This window comes from Bombina bombina, chromosome 1 (genome assembly GCF_027579735.1).
Source record: "Bombina bombina isolate aBomBom1 chromosome 1, aBomBom1.pri, whole genome shotgun sequence".
In the NCBI taxonomy this organism is placed as follows: Eukaryota; Metazoa; Chordata; class Amphibia; order Anura; family Bombinatoridae; genus Bombina; species Bombina bombina.
The window spans coordinates 631,580,410-631,604,533 of record NC_069499.1 but is presented as its reverse complement, the minus strand read 5'-3'; positions in this window follow the sequence as shown (position 1 = coordinate 631,604,533).

Sequence of the window (24,124 nt, the reverse complement as noted above, 5' to 3'; positions counted from 1 at the left end):
ATGCAGTAGTGTATATACCACTAGTACAATGCAGTAGTGTATATACCACTAGTACAATGCAGTAGTGTATATACCACTAGTACAATGCAGTAGTGCATATACCACTATAAAAATCAATAGCACGTATAACATTTCCTATGGTATCTAAAGGCACTATTCTACTAGGATCTTGTTATGCCCATAGAGTATACAATAGGGTGGAAAACAAAACTTTAAAATGACTACTAAACCCACAGCATGAACAAGATAAAGTCAATGAAAGTAATAAAGTGTTTGATTACCTCCTGGAGAGCTCTGCAGTAACAATTCCTGTTTTAGACTTGTCATTCTCATCCTCCTCCTGAAATGATGCTCTTAAAAAAAGCCTGGAAAAAACCTTAGCTCTCCCTTGTTCTTTAGTGTCACTGATAGATAAATCACTGCTGTCTTCTTTACTCTCCTGGGACAGAGCTCTGGATAAGGACCTGGGTGATATCTGACCCAGTATTTCCTGCTCCTCTAACATTTCACTGCTCTCTTTCCTCTCTGAGATTGAACCCTAAAGAAGAGTCTAGAGAAACTTATCAGCTCTTTCCTGGTCATCCTCTGCATCCTTGTTAGTAGGTGGCTTTTCATGATCCTCCTCTTTCTCTTGGGAAGGCGACTTAGAGAAGAGTCTGGAGAAGCCTTTGGCTACTTCTTCCTGCCAGGTTGCTATCCTGCGACTGGACATGTCACATTGCTAATTCTAAGCAAAACAATTGGGTACAATGCAGGCTCTTGTGCTAACTGCAGTAATAGTTTCATCTGATCAGGTCCCAGCTGGGGGACACTTTATGGAAACCAAACAAGATCTCCCAGAAAAATCCAGCACAGGATCGTATTTCTCCATAGTTATGAGTCAGGTCACGCGGTACCAACACAGACCGCACAATTTCCCTCTCAGACTCCCCACTGCGCTGTCTCAGATAGGCGGCTTAGCCCCACAGCATTGACACATAGCAATGTAGGAGGAGGTTGAAGGCTGCAGCTAGGCGGCAGCGCAGATTAATGCTTAGCTGTGTCACTTTACACACACTAGGCAGATCCACCTCGAGTCGGCACCTCAGGCTCCCGCTCTAGGCGCCCCCCTGCTGCTTACACAAGTGTCAGCCCTGACCGGGCTAACATTAAATCTTTTTAAAGCCCCTGGCCACATATACAGTGCAGCGGCCAAGTGCCGCCCCCAAAAATCTGCCGCCCTTGTTGGCCTTGTTGGCCTATGCATTAATACGCCCCTATAACTAGCTGTTTATTTCACTGACATTTTTATACTGTCACTGTACAGAACAGGATGATAGAAACAAGCTGTTTCTATTATGGATCTTTGTACGTTCACACTGTACAGAATAAATTAAAGTAAGAAACGAAAGTAACCTTTCTATTTTTTAAAAGCATTCTCACTTTATAGCATTTTTTCACACCTGTCTATAACTTTTGCTTCTGCTATTATTTAAATCTCTCTCTGTTTCTCTCTCTCTCTCTCTCTCTCTCTCTCTCTCTCTCTCTCTCTCACTCTTTGTCTCTCTGTCTCTCTCTCTCACTCTCTCTCTCTCTCTCTCTCTCTCTCACATACACTCTCTCTGTCTCTCTCACTCTCTGTCTCTATCACTCTGTCTCTTTCAATCTCTATCTCTCTCTCTTTCTCTCTCTCACTCTCTCTATTTCTCTCTCTGCCTATTTATCTCTCTCTCTTTCTATATCTCTTTCTCTCTCTCTATCTGTCTCTCTCTCTGCCTCTTCCTCACTCTCTCTCTGTCTCTCTCTAACTGTCTCTCTCTCTCTCTCTTTGTGTCTCTCTCTATTACTCTCTTTCTATCTCTCTCTATTTGTGTGTGTGTGTCTCTCTCTTTCTCTCTAGCTCTCTTTGTGTGTGCGTGTCTCTCTCTCTCACACACTCTCTCTCACTCTCTCTCTTTCTTTCTTTCTTTCTTTCTTTCTTTCTCTCTTTGCCTCTCTCTCTCTCTCTCTCTCTTTGTATCTCTCTCTCACTCTCTTTCTCCCTCTCTCTCTTTGTGTCTCTCTCTCTCACTCTCTCTGTCTCTCTATCTCTCTCTCTCTATCTCTCTCTGTCTCTCTTTCTCTCTTTACATTTAGCCACCAATCAGCAAGTGATACCCAGGTGCTGAACCAAAAATGGTTTGGCTTCAAAGCTTCCATTACTGCTTTTCAAATAAATATATACAAAAGAATGAAAAAAATGATAATAGGAGTAAATTAGAAAGTTGCTTAAAATTGCATGCTCTATCTGAATCCTAAAAGAAAAAAATGGGTTTCATATCCCTTTAAGTATTTACCTTTTTTGTATAAGTGGGGATACAACAGGTAAATAGCTGCTTAAAATGGCAAAATAAAGGTGAAGGAGCTATTTGAAAACAATTTAACCCCTTAAGGACCACAGCACTTTTCTATTTTCTGACCGTTTGGGACCAGGGCTTTTTTGCATTTCTGCTGTGTTTGTGTTTAGCTGTAATTTTCCTCTTACTCATTTACTGTACCCACACATATTATAATATTATATACTGTTTTTCTCTCCATTAAAAGGACCTTCTAAAGATACCATTTTTTTTATAATATCTTATAATTTACTATAAAAAAATATAAAATATGAGGAAAACATTGAAAAAAATACACTTTATCTAAATTTGACCCCCAAAATCTGTTACACATCTACAACCACCAAAAAACACCCATGCTAAATAGTTTCTAAATTTTGTCCTGAGTTTAGAAATACCCAATGTTAACATGTTCTTTGATTTGTTTGCAAGTTATAGGGCAATAAGTACAAGTAGCACTTTGCTATTTCCAAACCATTTTTTAAATTTTTTTTGCATAAGTTACATTTTAACACTGATATCTATCAGTAATCCCTGAATAACCCTTTTACATGTGTTTTGTTTTTTTTAGTAGACACCCCAAAGTATTGATCTAGGCCCATTTTGGTATATTTCATGCCACCATTTCACCGCCAAATGCGATCAAATAAAACATTTTGTTCACTTTTTCACAAACTTTAGGTTTCTCACTGAAATTATTTACAAACAAGTTTTCTCTGTGAAAAAAATCACAAAAAGACAAAGGCGCCTTCTGGTGTAATACAGTTGGTGAAAGAGATTTGTTAGGTTATCAAAAAGGTACTCACAAGTGGAGCAGCACCCAATTGTGCTAAATCAAACAGACTGGGATCTCACAGTGTCCCAGCTCACTGACACTGCAAGGAAACTGGTTTCTCCAACGTCTTGCCGGACTGACAGAGCTCAGACTCTCACAAAGAGGTTTAAATAAAACCAAATTTTATTAATAAAATAAAAATCTCAGTGTCTCATGACACTAGATATTAAAAGAACAAGCAACGCATTTCTCAGACTGCTGTCTGTTTCATCAGGCTGCCTTATTTTATTAATAAAATTTGGTTTTATGTAAACCTCTTTGTGAGAGTCTGAGCTCTGTCAGTCCGGCAAGACGTTGGAGTAACCAGTTTCCTTGCAGTGTCAGTGAGCTGGGACACTGTGAGATCCCAGTCTGTTTGATTTAGCACAATTGGGTGCTGCTCCACTTGTGAGTACCTTTTTGATAACCTAACAAATCTCTTTCACCAACTGTATTACACCAGAAGGCGCCTTTGTCTTTTTGTGATTTTTTTCGCAGAGAAAACTTGCTCTTAGATCCTGATTTCCCTGACAAAGCAGCTGACTCCAGTCATCATCTGTGTTCCTGATCTTTGATCATCCTGGTAGGGTTGCCATCCGTCCCTTAAAATACAGAACACTTATAAGTTACACATGCTGCAGGGTTTGCAGGGAGGAATATGAATAGTTTTGTCCAGAAACACAATACACGTTCCTCCCTGCACACCCTGCAGCATGTGTAACTCATAAATGTCCAGGAAAACATGGCTGAGGTGGCAACCCTACATCCTGGTATTTGATCACATTCATCATTTGGGACTAGTCCCACCCCAATTGGGACATTTACCATCTATATAACATTGCAGAAGAAGACAGCATTTCCAGATAAGAACCTTTCAGGAATTTCTTATTACTGTATTTGTTATTATTTGTGTTGTATCCTTTGTTTCTCATAGTCCCATATTTATAAGAATTGTTTCTTATTTGTTTACATTATTTCGTATAGTATATTTTATTATAGTTATTACATGTAATTTCTTGTTCTCTTCTCTATTAGCCTATTTACATAGTAATCATATAGGGTCCTGTGCGCCCCCTAGTAGTAACACACCCTTAGTGTTACTGATTGTTTCTTTTTATTTACAAACAGCTTGTGCAATTATGGCACAAATGGTTGTAAATGCTTCTCTGGGATCCCCTTTGTTCAGAAGTAGCAGACATATATGGCTTTGGAATTGCTTTTTGGTAATTAGAAGGCCCCTAAATGCTGCTGCGCACCACACTTGTATTATGCCCAGCAGTGACAGGGTTAATTAGGTAGCTTGAAGGGTCAATTTTAGCTTTAGTGTAGAGATAAGCCTCCAACCCGACATATCCCACCCCCTGATCCCTCCCTGACTACTCTCAAACAGCTCTATTCCCTCCCCCACCTCACTATTGTCACAGCCATCTTTAGTACTGGCAGAAAAGTCTGCCAGTATAAAAATAAAAAGTTTGTGTTTGTTTTTTGTTTTTGTTTTTTTAAATGATATATTTTCTGCAGTAAAGGATCCTCCCTTACCACTCAACCTCCCTGAGCCCCCAAAACAGCTTTCTAACGCTCCCCAGTACCCACTTTTGAATAAATTTGCCCATTTTTTTATGTATATATATATATATATATATATAAATATTTTTCTGTAGTGTACCTGCTCCCACCCTCAATTCTCTACCCCCTTCCAGACCCAGATCCCTTTTTCCTAATAATTTACCCCATCTCCCACCACCCTCTCCCACCACATCTTGTACTTAAAGGGACACTAAACCCAATTTTTTTTCTTTTGCGATTAAAATAGAGCATGAAATTTTAAGCAACTTTCTAATTTACTGCGATTATCAAATTTTACATTCTCTTGGTATCTTTATTTGAAATGCAAGAATGTAAGTTTAGATGCCGGCCCATTTTTGGTGAACAACCTGGGTTGTTCTTGCTGATTGGTGGATAAATTCATCCACCAATAAAAAAGTGCTGTCCAGAGTCCTAAACCAAAAAAAAGCTTAGATGCATTATTTTTCAAATAAAGATAGCAACAGAACGAAGAAAAATTGAATTGATAATAGGAGTAAACTAGAAAGTTGCTTAAAATTCCATGCTCTTTCTGAATCACAAAAGAAAAAAAATTGGGTTCAGTGTCCCTTTAAATGCTCATATTAGCAGATTTCGGACGCACACACATGCACACCCGCTGCCCCCATACACACTCCCACATGCACCGGCGTGTGAATTCACACTACTGCCGGAAGTTCCCCCATCGATGGCCGCCCACCCGCCTCCCTGCAATTGCTCCCACCCACCAACGATCGCGGCTATAGGTGGCCGATGCAGAAAGGGCCACAGAGTAAAAAAATATTGAGGCATCACTGCAATAATATTAAAAAGCAGCTGGAAGCAATCAGGATCACTTCCACCTCTTGAAAACACCGACCACGTACAGGGTACGTCCTTGGTCGTTAAGGACCTGTTTTTGTAGGACGTACCCTGTACGTCGTTGGTCGTTAAGGGGTTAATACACTACAGCAGGTAAAATGGATTATTCAGAACACATTAAAGCAGAGAAAATAAATCACTGTACACTGTCCTTTTAAATAAACTAAATCCATGCTAAAGGGACATGAAAGATTCTGAGATTGAAATGTACATTGTTTAACGAGGAAACAGTAAAAAATACTTTGCAATATACTTTATCTATTTAAAACTTTTTTCATGCAAATTAAGTATGAACATTTAGTTTTTTTCTGATTTCTGAGAAATAGAAAAGCACAGTGCAGACTTGACAAGTTTAATTCTCCTACCTGTCGCTAAATGGTGTCAGCAGAGATGATCAGACTAATAACTGCATCACAATGGAGCATTTACCAACAAAATGAAAGTGTCTAGCTCCTCCAAATTAGGGAAGTTTGGGTATTGAACAACACTTATAGAAAGCTGGGGTGTAGGGGTCTTGGAAAAAGGGGAGGAAATATGTTTTAAAGAGATTCAGCTTGAGGTAGTGAAAAGACATCAAGGAGGAAATATTTGAAAGACAGTGACATGTGTAAGCAAGGAAGGCAGGGGTCAAGTCGAGCGGGAACGCATGGGAACGGAGGTCCTGCACTATTTTTGCAGGTGGAACTAAGTTCCCCATGGACAGAGAACAGTTAACACTGCTGCTGCTGGTGGAAGTAGCTGGAGCACAGTATTATTAGAGGGATAGTGAGATCCTCTAGTAATGGGCAGTAACACTTCACACAATACACTAAATGCAAGCCTGCCTGCGGTCCTGCTGTGTGATCACCCCGCAATGTGTGTAACACATGGTGCTTACATTTCTGTGTGGCTTGCTCTGGGGTTATTTAGCTACCCTCAGCAGAAATAGGACAATAGCACTTTAAGTGGGTGAGACTCTGTGACAGAGGAGGATTATCAGGCTCAAAGGCAACCATTCAACTCTTCATTGGATTTAATTTGCATTCATTAACCAAAGTGTATAGATTATATGCATACAAATACAGAGAGATGCAACTGCACCTCACTGACGAGGCCCAAGGTAGGCCAAAACGTACGTCTGGGGTTTGTTGTTTTCTCTTGTTCAGAGAAGATTTGCCTGGTATTTCGGCGCTGGACTGTCATTGGGCAGGATCAGACTGATATGCTACAGGATATTTTTTTCTCTATGAAATCATAATGGGCTACAAGAGACTGCACCCTGAGTGGCACTGGCCTTGTGGACAAGCACAGAAGTTTTTCTAGCTTTTGTTCTGTTCTCAGGTGAGTGCGTATCTCTATTTTCTTGTTTGGTGTGTATAAAACAATATTAATTGTGGGGGGGGGGGAGTCTTGGTGAGTTCCCACACTTTTTTTTGGTAGGACTTGACCCCTGTCTGGAGGTAGATTAGTCATAAGCGTACAAATTATTCATAAACCCATGGAACTTTATTAAGAATCCTAAGGAAGATGTTTATATTGAAAATAGAATAGGACCAAGTACAAAGCCTTGTGCCAACCTAACAGAAAGTGGAAAAGGGGCAGAAGATGTGCCAGAGAAGGATACACTAAAGGTAGGAGGAGAACCAGGAAAAGGGCTATGTCGCATATGCCATATGACTGGGAGGTTTAGCACAAAAAGTGGGTGGTCAACAGTATCAAAGGCTGTAGACAGATCGAAAAGGATTAGCAAAGAGAATGGCTTTTAGATTTGTAGATCATTAGCAACCTTAATAATTGCAGTCTCTCTGGAGTGTTCTGCACATAATCCAGATAGTAATGGATCAAGGAGGGAGTTTGAACTGAGGAAATGTGATAGGAGTTTATATACTAAACTTTCCAGAAGTTTTGAGGCATGGGGTAGTAGGAAAATGGGACTGTAGCTGGAGGGGGAGGTTGGATTTAGAGAAGGTTTTATTAGAATAGGTGTGACTAGTGCATAAAGGATGAGGAAAATATACCAGTGCCAAGTGAGATTGAAAATATGTGTGAGGATAGGAGTTAGAGTAGTTGAGAGGGAGGTCAGTAGTTGTGAGGTAATGGGACCGAGAGGACAGGTGGTAAGGTGGGAGGATGATATAAAAGCAGAAACTTCATCCTCAGTAACAGGCACAAAGGAGCTGAATTTGTGGATATGGGAGTGCTGGATGTTTGTGAGGGATTGAGGGGGTGGAGATTGCTAGGGTGGTGAGAGATTATGCAGTTTCTGATGGAATCTATTTAGTCTATTATGTTGTTGAAGTGGCTGCAAAATCTTGAGCTGACAGAAAAGTGCTAATAGGCTACACCCAAAAAATATTGATGGGGCACTGCCCACAAGTTCATCCAGAAGCTACTTAGGTACCTAGGTATGCTTTTCAACAAAGGATACCAAAGGAATAAAGCAAAGTAAATAATACTGTAAATATTAGTAAATTGGAAAGTGCTCTGTAAGACATATGAATGATTAATTCAAACTTTACTGTCCCTCACTGTTGATTGGGTCAGTATCCTTACTGAAACAAAGCAAAGACAGTTTTCAATCATTTTTCAGGAGATATATTCTAGATGTTTTATTTCTCATTATGCATCACTGATGGATTTTATTTCAAATGGGATGTCAACTGTTTTGTCAAGCACTTTATGTGTGTGTGTGTATGCATTTATGTTTGTATAATATAGATAGATGATAGATAGATGATAGTTAGATAGATAGATATATAGATACATCTATCTATCTATCTATCGGTTTGCACAAGATTGCAAACCGATAAAATGCTGTTGGAAGCAATTTTGTTTAACGCTGCTTTCGATGGCGCATTATACCTCCATATAAAACATTTTTATGTCACATAGAAATTATTAGAAGCCGCTAAGCGATAACTTACACCAGGTATCCAGTGAAAGCACAAACACTGTTTCAGACAGTTGATACATTGAGAAAAATTTCACCCAGCTCAACTAGGTGTAAAATATGAAAAATTAGCTATTTGAGGCCTAGTTCCCATTGGAATTTTAAATCTTGCAAAAAATGCAAGTGTTTCAATGTAGAAATAAATTGGTATTTGTACTATATATTGTTGTCCCGTATATAGGAATACACTGTGTGCGCAATTATTAGGCAAGTGAGTATTTTGACCAAATCATTATTTTTATGCATATTGTCCAACTCCAAGCAGTATAAACTTAAATGCTTATTCGAATTAAGCATATCAGGTGATGTGTATTTGTGTAATGAGGGAGGATAAGGCCATAGAAGATCAACACCCCATATCAAGGTGTGAATAATTATTAGCAAGTTTCTTTTCCAAAAAGAATATTTAACTGAGTCTTAAAAGTCAAAAACTGTAAAAAGTCTTTCAGAGAGATGCATTAGAGATATTGGGGCGTGATCACAGACGCATCAAACATTTTGTTGCAAATAGTCAACAGGGTCGCAAGAAACATGTTGAGAAAAAAAGACAAAAATGAACTGCCAAAGATTTGAGAAGAATAAAACGTGAAGCTACCAGGAACCCATTTTCTTCCAGTGCTGTCATATTCCAGAACTGCAGCCTACCTAAAGTGCCCAGAAATACAAGGTGTTCAGTGCTCAGAGACATGGCCAAGGTAAGGAAGGCTGAAACACATCCACGACTGAACAAGACACATAAGTTGAAACAGACAGCACCAAATGAGACAAGTGCACTCGCCATAACTGGTTTAACCACAGGAAGCCTGAAATAATATTTGCAGCAATCCAACAGATAGAGGAACTAAATAAAATGGTCTACTTGATTTAAGCGAAAATATTTCATTAACAGACTGGAAACAATTACCCTCCTTCAGGCAACCAGCACTTTAGCGCTTACCAGTCTGCTGTATGTCCTTCTGTGTGACTCCTTGGCTGCGTAAACCATCCGTGCTACAACACAGGTACAGGCATATCCGGGATTGGGTCAGAAGTTAGAGTCCCAACCCGTGTATTGGGAGCCCAGTGGAACCGTCCGTGAATCAGCAGTCAAACAAGAAAAAATTCCTTCAGAGCGGCTCACTCAAAAACACTTTATTGTTAAAATATTTCACCAGCGTGGGCTAATAGCATGCTCACTACCAGAGAAGTGAGGTCACGTATACGGGAGCACATCAGTAGCAAAAACTGTAAAAAAGAGTGTTCTGCCTTGGCTACCCACTTTATTCATTATCATCATAAATCAGTGGATTCCCTTAAATGGCAGGCCATAGAATTGGTATATAGCCCAAGATGTGGAGGAGATAGACTTAAGGAATTGAATCGCAGAGAGACCTTTTGAATCTTTAAATTGGGCACTAGATACCCAAAAGGTTTTAACTCTGAATATGATATTATGAATCACTGGGAACAATAACGTTGTGTCATATATCTGACATCATTGCTGCTAAACTAGATGCTTAGTATCTATCGCCTAGATTACGAGTCTTGCGTTAGTCATAAAAAGCAGCGTTGAGAGGTCCCAATGCTGCTTTTTAACGCCCGCTGGTATTAACCCCTAATCTGTCGTCCCTAACATCGCCGACACCTACCTACATTTATTAACCCCTAATCTGCCGCCCACAACGTCGCCGACACTATACTAAATTTATTAACCCCTAAACCTAAGTCTAAACCTAACCCTAACACCCCCCTAACTTAAATATAATTTAAATAAAACAAAATAAAATAACTACAATTAACTAAATTATTCCTATTTAAAACTAAATACTTACCTATAAAATAAACCCTAAGCTAGCTACAATATAACATTTACATGGTAGCTAGCTTAGGATTTATTTTTATTTTACAGGCAAGTTTGTATTTATTTTAACTAGGTACAATAGTTATTAAATAGTTATTAACTATTTAATAGCTACCTAGTTAACATAAATACAAATTTACCTGTAAAATAAATCCTAACCTAAGTTACAATTACACCTAACACTACAATATAATTAAATTAATTCCCTAAACTAACTACAATTAAATACAATTAAATAAAATAAACTAAATTACGAAAAAAACAAAACACTAAATTACAGAAAATAAAATAATAATTACAAGAATTTTAAACTAATTACACCTACTCTAATCCCTCTAATAAAATAAAAAAGCCCCCCAAAATAATAAATTTCCCTACCCTATACTAAATTACAAATAGCCCTTAAAAGGGCCTTTTGCGGGGCATTGCCCCAAAGTAATCAGCTCTTTTACCTGTAAAAAAAAATACAATACCCCCCAACATTAAAACCCACCACCCACACACCCAACCCTACTCTAAAACCTTCCCAATCCCCCCTTAATAAAACCTAACACTAACCCCTTGAAGATCACCCTACCTTGAGACGTCTACACCCAGCCGGGCACAAGTGGACCTCCAGAGGGGCAGAAGTCTTCATCCGATCCGGGCAGAAGAGGACATCCAGACGGGCATAAGTCTTCATCCAGCCAGCATCTTCTATCTTCATCCATCCGGAGCAGAGCGGATCCATCTTGAAGCCAGCCGACACGGAGCATCCTCTTCTTCCGATGACTCCCGATGAATGAAGGTTCCTTTAAATGACGTCATCCAAGATGGCGTCCCTTGAATTCCGATTGGCTGATAGGATTCTATCAGCTAATCGGAATTAAGGTAGGAAAAATCCTATTGGCTGATGCAATCAGCCAATAGGATTGAGCTCGCATTCTATTGGCTGATTGGAACAGCCAATAGAATGCAAGCTCAATCCTATTGGTTGATTGGATCAGCCAATAGGATTGAAGTTCAATATTATTGGCTGATTGCATCAGCCAATAGGATTTTTTCTACCTTAATTCCGATTAGCTGATAGAATCCTATCAGCCAATCGGAATTCAAGGGACGCCATCTTGGATGACGTCATTTGAAGGAACCTTCATTCGTCGGGAGTCGTCGGAAGAAGAGGATGCTCTGTGTCGGCTGGCTTCAATATAGACCCACTCCGCTTCGGATGGATGAAGATAGAAGATGCCGGCTGGATGAAGACTTCTTCCTGTCTGGATGTCCTCTTCTGCCCAGATCGGATGAAGACTTCTGCCCCTCTGGAGGTCCACTTGTGCCCAGCTGGGTGAAGACGTCTCAAGGTAGGGTGATCTTCAAGGGGTTAGTGTTAGGTTTTATTAAGGGGGGATTGGGTGGGTTTTAGAGTAGGGTTGTGTGTGTGGGTGGTGGGTTTTAATGTTGGGGGGGTATTGTATTTTTTTTTCCAAGTAAAAGAGCTGATTACTTTGGGGCAATGCTCCACAAAAGGCTCTTTTAAGGGCTATTTGTAATTTAGTATAGGGTAGGGAATTTTATTATTTTGGGGGGCTTTTTTATTTTATTAGGGGGATTAGAGTAGGTGTAATTAGTTTAAAATTCTTGTAATTATTTTTTTATTTTCTGTAATTTAGTGTTGTTTTTTTTTCGTAATTTAGTTTATTTTATTTTATTGTATTTAATTGTTGTTAGTTTAGGAAATTAATTTAATTATAGTGTAGGTGTAATTGTAACTTAGGTTAGGCTTTATTTTACAGGTACATTTGTATTTATTTTAACTAGGTAGCTATTAAATAGTTAATAACTATTTATTAACTATTGTACCTAGTTAAAATAAATACAAACTTGCCTGTAAAATAAAAATAAATCCTGAGATAGCTACAATGTAATTATTAGTTATATTGTAGCTAGTTTAGGGTTTATTTAATATTTAGTTTTAAATAGGAATAATTTATTTAATTGTAGTTATTTTATTTAGATTTATTTCAATTTTATTTAAGTTAGGGGGGTGTTAGGGTTAGACGTAAGTTTAGGGGTTAATAACTTTATTATAGTGGCGGCGACATTGGCAGCGGCTAATTAGGGGTTAATAAAGTTAATATAGTTGCGGCGACATTGGGGGGGCAGATTAGGGGTTAATAACTATAATGTAGGTGTCGGCGATGTTGGGGGCAGCATATTAGGGGTTCATAAGTATAATGTAGGTGGTGGCGGTGTACAGAGCGGCAGATTAGGGGTTAATAATATAATGCAGGTGTCGGCGATGTCGGGGATTTATTAACCCATAAAATACTAAAATTTCCCTACCACAAAACCTAAGTCTAACCCTACAAATAGCCCTGAAAAGGGCCTTTTGCGTGACATTGCCCCAAAGTAACCAGCTCTATTACCAGCCCTTAAAAGGGCCTTTTGTGGGGCATTGCCCCAAAGTAACCAGCTCTTTTACCAGCCCTTAAAAGGGCTTTTTGTGGGGCATTGTCACAAAGTAATCAGCTCTTTTGCCTGTAATCTAATCCCCCTACACCGCCGCCACCTATATTAAATATATTAACCCCTAATCTGACCCCCCTACACCGCCGCCACCTATATTATTTATATTAACCCTAATTAAATTAGGGTTAATATAGTTAATATAGTTATTATATTATATATATTAACCCTATCTAACTCTAACACCCCTAACTTAATTATTATTAAAATAAATCTAAATAATATTAATAATATTAACTAAATTATTCCTATTTAAAACTAAATACTTACCTATAAAATAAACCCTAAGATAGCTACAATATAATTAATTATTACATTGTAGCTATTTTAGGGTTTATATTTATTTTACAGGTAACTTGGTATTTATTTTAACTAGGTACAATAGCTATTAAATAGTTAATAACTATTTAATAGCTACCTAGTTAAAATAATTACCAATTTACCTGTAAAATAAATCCTAACCTAAGTTACAAATACACTTACACTATCAATAAATTAATTAAATAAACTACAAATATCTAAACTAAAATACAATTAAATATACTAAACTAATTTACAAAAAAAACAAACACTAAATTACAAAAAATAAAAAAAGATTACAAGATTTTTAAGCTAATTACACCTATTCTAAGCCCCCTAATAAAATAACAAAGCCCCCAAAATAAAAAAAAATCCCTACCCTAATCTAAATTACAAAAGTAATCAGCTCTATTACCAGCCCTTAAAAGGGCCTTTTGTGGGGCATTGCCCCAAAGTAATCAGCTCTTTTACCTGTAAAAAAAACAACAAACCCCCCATTACAATAGCCAATAGAATTACAGTAGCTCTTATTCTATTGGCTATTCAAATCAGCCAATAGAATTAAAGTAGCTCGCATCCGATTGGCTGATTTGAATTTGAAGGCTCAAATCAGCCAAAAGGAATTCAAGGGACGCCATTTTTAATCGCGTACCTTGAATTCCTATTCAGTGTACGGCGGCGATCGTGTGAAGAGGATCCTCCACGCTCCGGCTCCGGTCTTCAGTTCCAGCGTCGCCGTTCTTCAGTTCCAGCATTGATGGTCTTCAGTTCCAGATGGACGGTCTTCAGCTCCGCGGTCATCGGTCTTTAACTCCTCTGCTCCGCTCCGGCTGGATCCTGGAAGAAGAAGAGGTCGCCGCCTGGAAGAAGACTTCTCCGCCTGGAACAGGACCTTCTCGGCCGGTCTTCAGGACAGGTAAGTAGCATTCGGGGGTTAGACTTAGGTTTTTTTAAGGGGGGATTGGGTGGGTTAGAGTAGGGGTATGTGGGTGGTGGGTTGTAATGGGGGGGTTGTTGTTGTTTTTTACAGGTAAAAGAGCTGATTACTTTGTGGCAATGCCCCACAATGCCCCACAAAAGGCCTTTTTAAGGGCTGGTAATAGAGCTGATTACTTTTGTAATTTAGATTAGGGTAGGGAAATTTTTTTATTTTGGGGGGCTTTGTTATTTTATTAGGGGGCTTAGAATAGGTGTAATTAGCTTAAAAATCTTGTAATCTTTTTTTATTTTTTGTAATTTAGTGTTTTTTGTTTTTTTGTAATTTAGTTTAATGTATTTAATTGTATTTTAGTTTAGATATTTGTAGTTTATTTAATTAATTTATTGATAGTGTAGGTGTATTTGTAACTTAGGTTAGGATTTATTTTACAGGTAAATTGGTAATTATTTTAACTAGGTACCTAGTTAAAATAAATACCAAGTTACCTGTAAAATAAATATAAACCCTAAAATAGCTATTTGTTTTTTTTAGCTAGGTAGTTATTAAATAGTTAATAACTATTTAATAACTATTCTACCTAGTTAAAATAAATACAAACTTGCCTGTAAAATAAAAATAAAACCTAAGCTAGATACAATGTAACTATTAGTAATATTGTAGCTATCTTAGGGTTTATTTTATAGGTAAGCATTTAGTTTTAAATAGGTATAATTTAGTTAATATTATTAATATTATTTAGATTTATTTTAATAACAATTAAGTTAGAGGTGTTAGGGTTAGAGTTAGATAGGATTAATATAGTTAATATATATAATATAATAACTATATTAACTATATTAGGGGGTCAGATTAGGGGTTAATATATTTAATATAGGTGGCGGTGGTGTATGTGGATTAGATTAGGGGGTAATACATTTATTATAGGTGGCGGCAGTGTAGGGGGATTAGATTAGGGGTTAATATATTTAATATAGGTGGCGGTGGTGTAGGGGGATTAGATTACAGGCAAAAAGCTGATTACTTTGTGACAATGCCCCGCAAAAGGCCCTTTTAAGGGCTGGTAATAGAGCTGGTTACTTTTGCAATGCCACACAAAAGGCCCTTTTCAGGGCTATTTGTAGGGTTAGACTTAGGTTTAGTGGTAGGGAAATTTTAGTATTTAAGGGGTTAATAAATTTAATATAGGTGGCGGCAGTATAGGGGGATTAGATTAGGGGTTAATAATTTTAATATAGTTGGCGGTGGTGTAGGGGGATCATATTAGGGGGTAATATAGTTAATGTAGGTGGCGGCGGGGTAGGGGGCTCACATTAAGGGGGAAGACATTTAATGTAGCTAGCGGCGGTGTAGGGGGGTCAGATTAGGGGGTAATACATATAATATAGGTGACGGCGGGGTCCGGGAGCGGCGGTTTAGGGGTTCATATATTTATTATTAGGAGTGAGAGGGGGGATTGCGGATGGAGGGGTATACGTGTCAGGCTATGTTTGGGAGGCGTGTTAGACAGTACGGGTGATTTTATAACTTAGTCAGTTTTTTTATGCGGCAGCAGTTTTTAAAGTGCCGTAAGTCACTGGCGACTCCTGAAATTTGTACTTACGCAGATTTCTGGACATCGTTAGTTTGTCAGACTTATGGCAGTTTAGCATCTGACAGCGCCATATATGAGATAGCTCGAGTTGCAAGCTGAAACTACGGGCGGCGCAGATTTCTACGCTTGCGCCGAAACCTGCGCCATATATCGGATCCTGCCCTATGTGCTAATTTCTTAGACCTTGAAGGCTGCCTCTAATCTGAAAGCATTTTGACAGTTTTTCACCACTAGAGGGTGCTGGTTCATGTGTTTCACATAGATAACAATGAGCATTCAAATCCTGCCTTTTCCCCTGTTTTTTGTGTCATCTGCATTTCAAGCCTCTCTTTTGGTATGTGAATTGGGTCCCTGCATTCAAATCTTGGGCGCAATCCGATAAAGATCGTAGTTTGCGGCGCAAGCGAGGGAACCCCCGCCGCCCGCAGTTTCAGCTCGCAACTCGAGCTATCCTATATATGGCGCCGTCAGAGGCTAAAGTGCCGTAAGTCGGATAAACCAGCGATGTCCAGAAATCTGCGTAAGCACAAATTTCTGGAGTCGCCAGTGACTTACGGCACTTTAGAAACTGCCGGCGCCTACAAAACCTGACTAAAGTTATTAAATCCCCCGTACTGTCTAACACGCCTCTTAAACATAGCCCGACAAGTCTAACCCTCTATCCGCTATCCCCCCTCACTATCCTAACAATAAAAATGTATTAACCCCTAAACCTAAGCCAGCTATACTAAATCTATAACCCCCTAATGTGATCCCCCTACACCGTCGCAAGCTACCTTACCTACCCCCTAATGTGAGTCCCTTACACCGCCGCCATCTACCTTACCTACCCCCTAAAGTGAGCACCTACCCCGCCGCCATCTACCTTACCTACCCCCTAAAGTGAGCCCCTACCCCGCCGCCATCTACCTTACCTACCCCCTAAACTTGAGGACAAGGGTCCCAGAGGGTGTTAACTCTGAATATGATTTGATCAACTTTTGGTGACCCTCTGTTCTCTCACTTTGTAGTGAGCCACCACTCTCCGCTGGCCTGGGTTCCTCTCCTCCTCCTCCTTCTTAATTATGACAGCTCAGAATTGAGTATCTAGTCTATATGGTCCCTGAGGTCACAATATACTGACAGGGTTAATAATGATCAATTTCCAGTAGTAAGGACCTGTGACCATGTAGATATATAACCTAGCCTCTATATCTTCCTATTTACTGGGTCTTTGAGGTCACACTATTCCTATAATATAAATAGTGATAAGTTCCATCAGCTTGGACCAGTGACTCTTCACACTCATGCAGTCATACAACTCAGCCTTCATATTTATACTTATATATTCTTTACCTATTGGTGTTATCATTAGTCAGTTCCATCCCACAGCTTTTAACATGTAGCTGCAGTTCTTAATCACTAGTGCGTGGCTTAAGTGTAGCCTCAATAGGGGCCTAGCATATGGTTAGTGTACTTCATATTATGATACTACCACTTTTTGTACTTAGTGAGGGACTGCCAGCCCCGTGAATTACGCAGGGTTAATGTATAGGTTAGTCCACACATTACAAGACACAAGTAGTGTATATGTTTATCCACAATTTGTATGGTGTGTGTACATCTTGTTTATGCATTGTATTTCATTTATTTATTTATTTTGTTTACTCTGCTGAAATAATCATTCCTATAGTATGCCTTATTTTATTATGTTATGTTTCAGAGTGTATGGATGCAGAAGTCACATTTTGAGCTGCAGGGAATCGATGATCAGAGCACTTTTCAAGAAATTCAAGCTATAGCAAGACTGTTATAATTTGTAGTAGCGACAACAATACTATTTCATTTGTATACACCTTGGCTGTTGATGAATTTTGATATCTCTATTATCATCACTGTATAATTTTTTGATGTTGGTGTTTATGTATCATTTGTGCATTAGGAGTTTATATTCATTACTGTATGTTTAACGGAAATCTCTGTGCACCATTTTGAAATCTGTTCCCATTGGTGCTTTTTGTAAAAGGGTGGACCCCTTCTAGCCAATGGGAAGCGGACTGCTTGCTTTTTAAGGAGCACGCACAAATGTTTTAATCAGGTAATGAGTAAGGCAATCTGCTGAAACGCGTATACCTGTCTATCTGCAGTCTGTAAACAACAGTAGATTTTTTCTGTTCAGTCTTAACCCTGGGGAGGTTGTTACTTTCCCCCCCCCCCCTCACACTGTTTGTTTTTGGTTTATTATAGACGTACCGCTTTGTGTTATTTCACTCATTTGCGCTTAAGCGTGATATGTTTGTTTAATAAAACATTTTTAATTGCAACACACTTATACCTGTGCTCCTCGCATTCTTTTCTACTCGCTAAACTGAGCCCCTACCCCGCCGCCATCTATCTTACCTACCCCCTAAAGTGAGCACCTACCCCGCCGCCATCTACCTTACCTACCCCCTAAACTGAGCCCCTTACACCGCCGCCATCTATTTTAAAAATATTAACCCCTAATTTAATCCCCCTACACCGCCGCCAGCTACATTAACTATATTAACCCTAATTATATTAGGGTTAATATAGTTAATATAGTTATTATATTATATATATTAACTATATCAACCCTAATTATATTAGGGTTAATATAGTTAATATTGTTATTATAATATATATATATATATATATATATATATATTAAGTATAATAACCCTATCTAACTCTAACATCCCTAACTAAATTCTTATTAAAATAGATCTAATTAATATTAATATTATTAATTAAAATATTCCTATTTAAATCTAAATACTTACCTATAAAATAAATCCTAAGATAGCTACAATGTAATTAATAATTACATTGTAGCTATTTTAGGGTTTATATTTATTTTACAGGTAACTTGGTATTTATTTTAACTAGGTACAATAGCTATTACATAGTTAATAACTATTTAATAGCTACCTAGTTAAAATAATTACCAATTTACCTGTAAAATAAATCCTAACCTAAGTTACAAATACACCTACACTATCAATAAATTAAATAAACTACAAATATCTAAACTAAAATACAATAAAATAATCTAAACTAAATTACAAAAAAAAATAAACACTAAATTACAAAAAAATAAAAAAAATTACAAGATTTTTAAGCTAATTACACCTATTCTAAGCCCCCTAATAAAATAATAAAGCCCCCCAAAATAAAAAATTTTCCCTGCCCTATTCTAAATTAAAAAAGTTCAAAGCTCTTTTACCTTACCAGCCCTTAAAAGGGCCTTTTGCGGGGCATGCCCCAAAGAAAACAGCTCTTTTGCCTGTAAAGAAAAAACACAATACCACCCCCCAACATTACAACCCACCACCCACATACCCCTATTCTAAACCCACCCAAACCCCCCTTAAAAAAACCTAACACTACCCCCCTGAAGATCTCCCTACCTTGTCTTCACCCAGCCGGGCCGAACTCTTCATCCGATCCGGGCGATGTCCAATCAAGCGGCAGTGAAGTCTTCTTCCATCCGGGCGATGTCTTCAATCAAGCGGCAGTGAAGTCTTCTTCCATCCGGCGATGTCTTCAATCAAGCGGCAGTGAAGTCTTCTTCCATCCAGCGATGTCTTCTTCCATCCGGCGATGTCTTCAAGCAAAGCGGCATCTTCAATCTTCTTTCTTCGCTCCTCCACCGCGGAGCATCCATCCGGCACGAAGACTAAATGGGGAATGAGGTACCTTTAAATGACGTCATCCAAGATGGCGTCCGTCGATTTCTGATTGGCTGATAGGATTCTATCAGCCAATCGGATTGAACCCAAAACGTCTGTTCTCCACATTCAATACTCTTCTCTGCCCACCCCCACCTCCCACCACAAATCTTCTCTCAGCCCAAGATTTTGCCAGCTACTTCAACAACAAAATCAACTCCATCAGAAATGAAATCAGCTCTCAACATACTACCGGTCTCCCTCCCCCTCAAAAGCTCACAATCATCCAAAACCCACATAGCCATAAATTTAGCTCTTTTGCCCCTGTTACATAGGATGAAGTTTCTGCCCTTATACTATCCTCTCACCTCACTACCTGTCCTCTCGACCCCATCCCCTCACAACTACTCCCCTCCCTCTCTTCTACCCTTACCCCTATACTCACATAGATCTTTAACCTGTCTAACCATACCTTTAATGTAGCCTTCTCTGGGGCATCCTCTGCCCCATTACCTCTTTCTGTTGGGGTACCGCAAGGCTCTGTCCTCAGTCCCCATCTCTTTTCTATCTACACATCCTCACTAGGTACCTTAATAAAGTCCCACGGGTTTCATTATCATTTGTATGCTGACGATACCCAAATCTACCTCTCTGCACCAGAACTACCTCCTTCCTTGCTAACCCGTGTCACTGTCTCTCTCATATCTCATCTTGGATGTCCTCTCATTACCTCAAGCTAAATCTCTCCAAAACTGAGCTCCTTATATTCCGTAACACTAAGGGTGTGTTACTACTAGGGGGCGCACAGGACCCTATATGATTACTATGTAAATAAGCTAAGAGAGAAGAGAACAAAAAATTACATGTAATAACTATAATAAAATATACTATACGAAATAATGTAAACAAATAAGAAACAATTCTTATAAATATGGGACTATGAGAAACATAGGATACAACACAGATAATAACATATACAGTAATAAGAAATTCCTGAAAGGTTCTTATCTGGAAATGCTGTCTTCTTCTGCAATGTTATATAGATGGTAAATGTCCCAATTGGGATGGGAATAGTCCCAAATGATGAATGTGATCAAATACCAAGATGATCAACGATCAGGAACACAGATGATTACTGGAGTCAGCTGCTTTGTCAGGGAAATCAGGATCTAAGAGCAAGTTTTCTCTGTGAAAAAAATCACAAAAAGACAAAGGTGCCTCCTGGTGTAATACAGTTGGTGAAAGAGATTTGTTAGGTTACACACCCAACCAGGTGTACTAAGACCTAATTGGTCTCAATATAACCACTGACATAATAAACAAAATAGAATGACTATCTCTAAACATCTCTAAACATCTAAAAACATTTTAAAAATTTATCATGAGAATGAGTATATATATATATATGTTCCAGTAATTATATTTTAAAGGAATATATATGTCAATGAGAAGACCTTGTTCACAAGATTGGATAGACTCATTATGTTAACCCTTATGTGTGTGTATGTATATATATGTGTATATATATATATATATATATATACTCATTCTCATGATAAATTTTTAAAATGTTTTTAGATGTTTAGAGATGTTTAGATATTGTCATTCTATTTTGTTTATTATGTCAGTGGTTATATTGAGACCAATTAGGTCTTAGTACACCTGGTTGGGTGTGTCAGGTGTTAATGAACTGGGATTGGTCATATGTTTTTATTTAAGCCAGTACTCTCATTGTATCAATAGAAGCCTGATGAAACAGACAGCAGTCTGAGAAACGCGTTGCTTGTTCTTTTAATATCTAGTGTTATGAGACACTGAGATTTTTATTTTATTAATAAAATTTGTTTTTATTTAAACCTCTTTGTGAGAGTCTGAGCTCTGTCAGTCTGGCAAGACGTTGGAGAAACCAGTTTCCTTGCAGTGTCAGTGAGCTGGGACACTGTGAGATCCCAGTCTGTTTGATTTAGCACAATTGGGTGCTGCTCCACATGTGAGTACCTTTTTGATAACCTAACAAATCTCTTTCACCAACTGTATTACACCAGGAGGCGCCTTTTTGTGATTTTTTCACAGAGAAAACTTGCTCCTTATATTCCCTCCTTCTTCCAAAATCTCCACCCCCCCATGTCTCTATAACTGTTGATAACTCCATCATTACCCCAACCTCACATGCCCAATGTCTTGGGGTCACACTGGACTCAGATCTTTCTTTCACTCCTCACATTCAGTGCTTGGCTAAAGCCTGCTGCTTCCACCTTAAAAACATCGCTAAAATTAGACATTTCCTTACACAAGACACAACAAAGATTTTAATCCACTGTCTCATCCTTTTCCGCCTCGCCTACTGAAACTCTATCCTCTCTGGTCTCCCTAGCTGCCACCTAACTCCTTTAAGATCCATAATGAATGTCTCTGCCAGGCTCATCTTCCTTGCACGTCACTCTTCATCTGCCGCACCTCTCTACCAATCCCTTCACTTCCTCTTGCCTCCAGGATTAAAAACAAAATTCTCACTCTGACACAAAAAGCCCTCAATTGCACTGCTCCCCCTACATATCAGACTTTGTCTCCAGATACTATCCCTCCCGTCCCCTTCGCTCCGCTTATGATCTCCTAATCTCCTCCTCTCTTGTTACCTCCTCACATTCCCATCTTCAAGATTTCTCCAGATTGGCTCCCATCTTATGGAACTCTCTGCCTCGCTCCACAAGAATGTCCCCTAGTTTTAAAAGCTTCAATCCTCCCTGAAGACTCTACTATTCAGGGACGCTTACAACCTACACTAACCTTCCTATCTCCACTGCTATCCCATAAAACCCCATAGCATGTTAGCCTATGAACCCAGCTGTTTGTAGTTCACCTTCATAAGAGCCGACTACAACAGTGCTACTCTCGGCAGGACCCTCTCTCCCCATTTGATCCCTGTAATCGTTTTTATATACCACCTATGTTCATAGCGCTGTGGAACCTGTTGGCGCTCTACAAATACCTGATAATAATAATAATAATAATAAAGCTCAGACACATGAAGCTCCTAGGAGTCAGCACTGATTGGCTAAAAATGCTAGTCTATCAAAAGAACTGAAATAAGGGCGTATTTTGCAGAGGCTTAGATACAAGGTAACCACAGAGGTAAAAAGTATATTTTTATAACTGTGTTGGTTATGCAAAACTGGGGAATGGGTAATAAAGGGGTTATCTACATTTTTAAACAAGAAAAATTCTGGTTTTTACTGTCCCTTTAATAACTACAAGGGATTTAATCACAATAATCAGTTTATATACAGTTCTGAAAGAGTTCACTATAATGACTGACTTATAAATCTGGAGTGCCAAGTCCTGTCTAGCAAATAAATTATTTAGCAATAATGACTAGTTAAACTGCACAGAACTATGAACATGAGCTTGAAATACCAATTGTGCTCTTTAAAGGGACATTATACACTCATTTTTTCTTTGCATAAATGTTTTGTAGATAATCTATTTATATAGCCCATAAAGTTTTTTTTTTTAATTAATGTATAGTTTTGCTTATTTTTAAATAACATTGCTCTGATTTTTAGACTCCTAACCAAGCCCCAAAGTTTTATGTGAATACGCTCGACTACCTACTCCAGCTTGCTCCTGTTTGTGTAAAGGGTCTTTTCATATGGAAAAGAAGGGGGAGGGGGGGAGGGTCTTATTTGCCACTTGCAGTGGGCTTTCCAGCTACCTTTTCAACAGAGGTAAACTGACAGCTTCTAAGTAAGTTTTTAAACAGTTTTATACTGAATTTTTATATCAGTATCTGTGCATATTATTCTTTATAGTAGTGTCTATTACATGCAGTTATATGAAAATGAGTGTATACTGTCCCTTTAAGTTTACCAGCTTCAATTAGACTGTAGCTACCAAATACCTTTGATTTAAAATTATATATATATATATATATATATATATATATATATATATATATATATCAATTGCGTATACTTTACCCAGATAACCAAATTAATGTTTCAGTTTCCAGAATTTCTTGTGGGTCATCTATGGAGGATTTACTCACAATGCGCAAAAGTACAGGCTTCAAAAATGGTTAATCTCCCTTTGTTCAATGAAGTGTCCCAAAATGGCAGAGAAAATACTTGACACATAGTCTGTGTATTTTTCTCTCCAAAAACGTATGCCTCTTTGAGTCTGTCTCTCTTAGAGTGTGTATGGACCTTTATTTCAAAAATAAAGAATTCCTCCTCCTTTTCTTTAATCATTCCCACAAGATTTTGATAGGCCCTTACCGGTGCTTGTCTCTGATTCGCCCTTGGATCTCAACATCTCATATGTTATTTTGGGAAACGCCTCCCTGAGTAGCCAAATGCCTTTTGGTTGTAATACCAAGCCGACTAGATAGCTCAGCATGCTAAGGCACTGTGGCTGAGCTCTGTAGCAACCCAAAGGTTGCTGGTTCGATCCCCGTTGAGGTCCACTCAGCCTTTCGTCCTTCCGAGGCCAATAAAATGAGCAGTGCCTTGAGACCCTTATGAGTGATTAGCCGTGCTTTACAAGTACCCCATACATACATACCATTTTTGAACCATAGGTGGCAGCAGATAACCAGAAATGCAGTTTTACCTTCAATGCTGCTACAATTAATCTAACCTTTAAAATGTTTATTTTATTTACTATCATTTTCAGTATTAATAAATCATATGCTAAATATACCTGGGACCATATAGTGCCATTTTCTCTGTTTATTTTAATA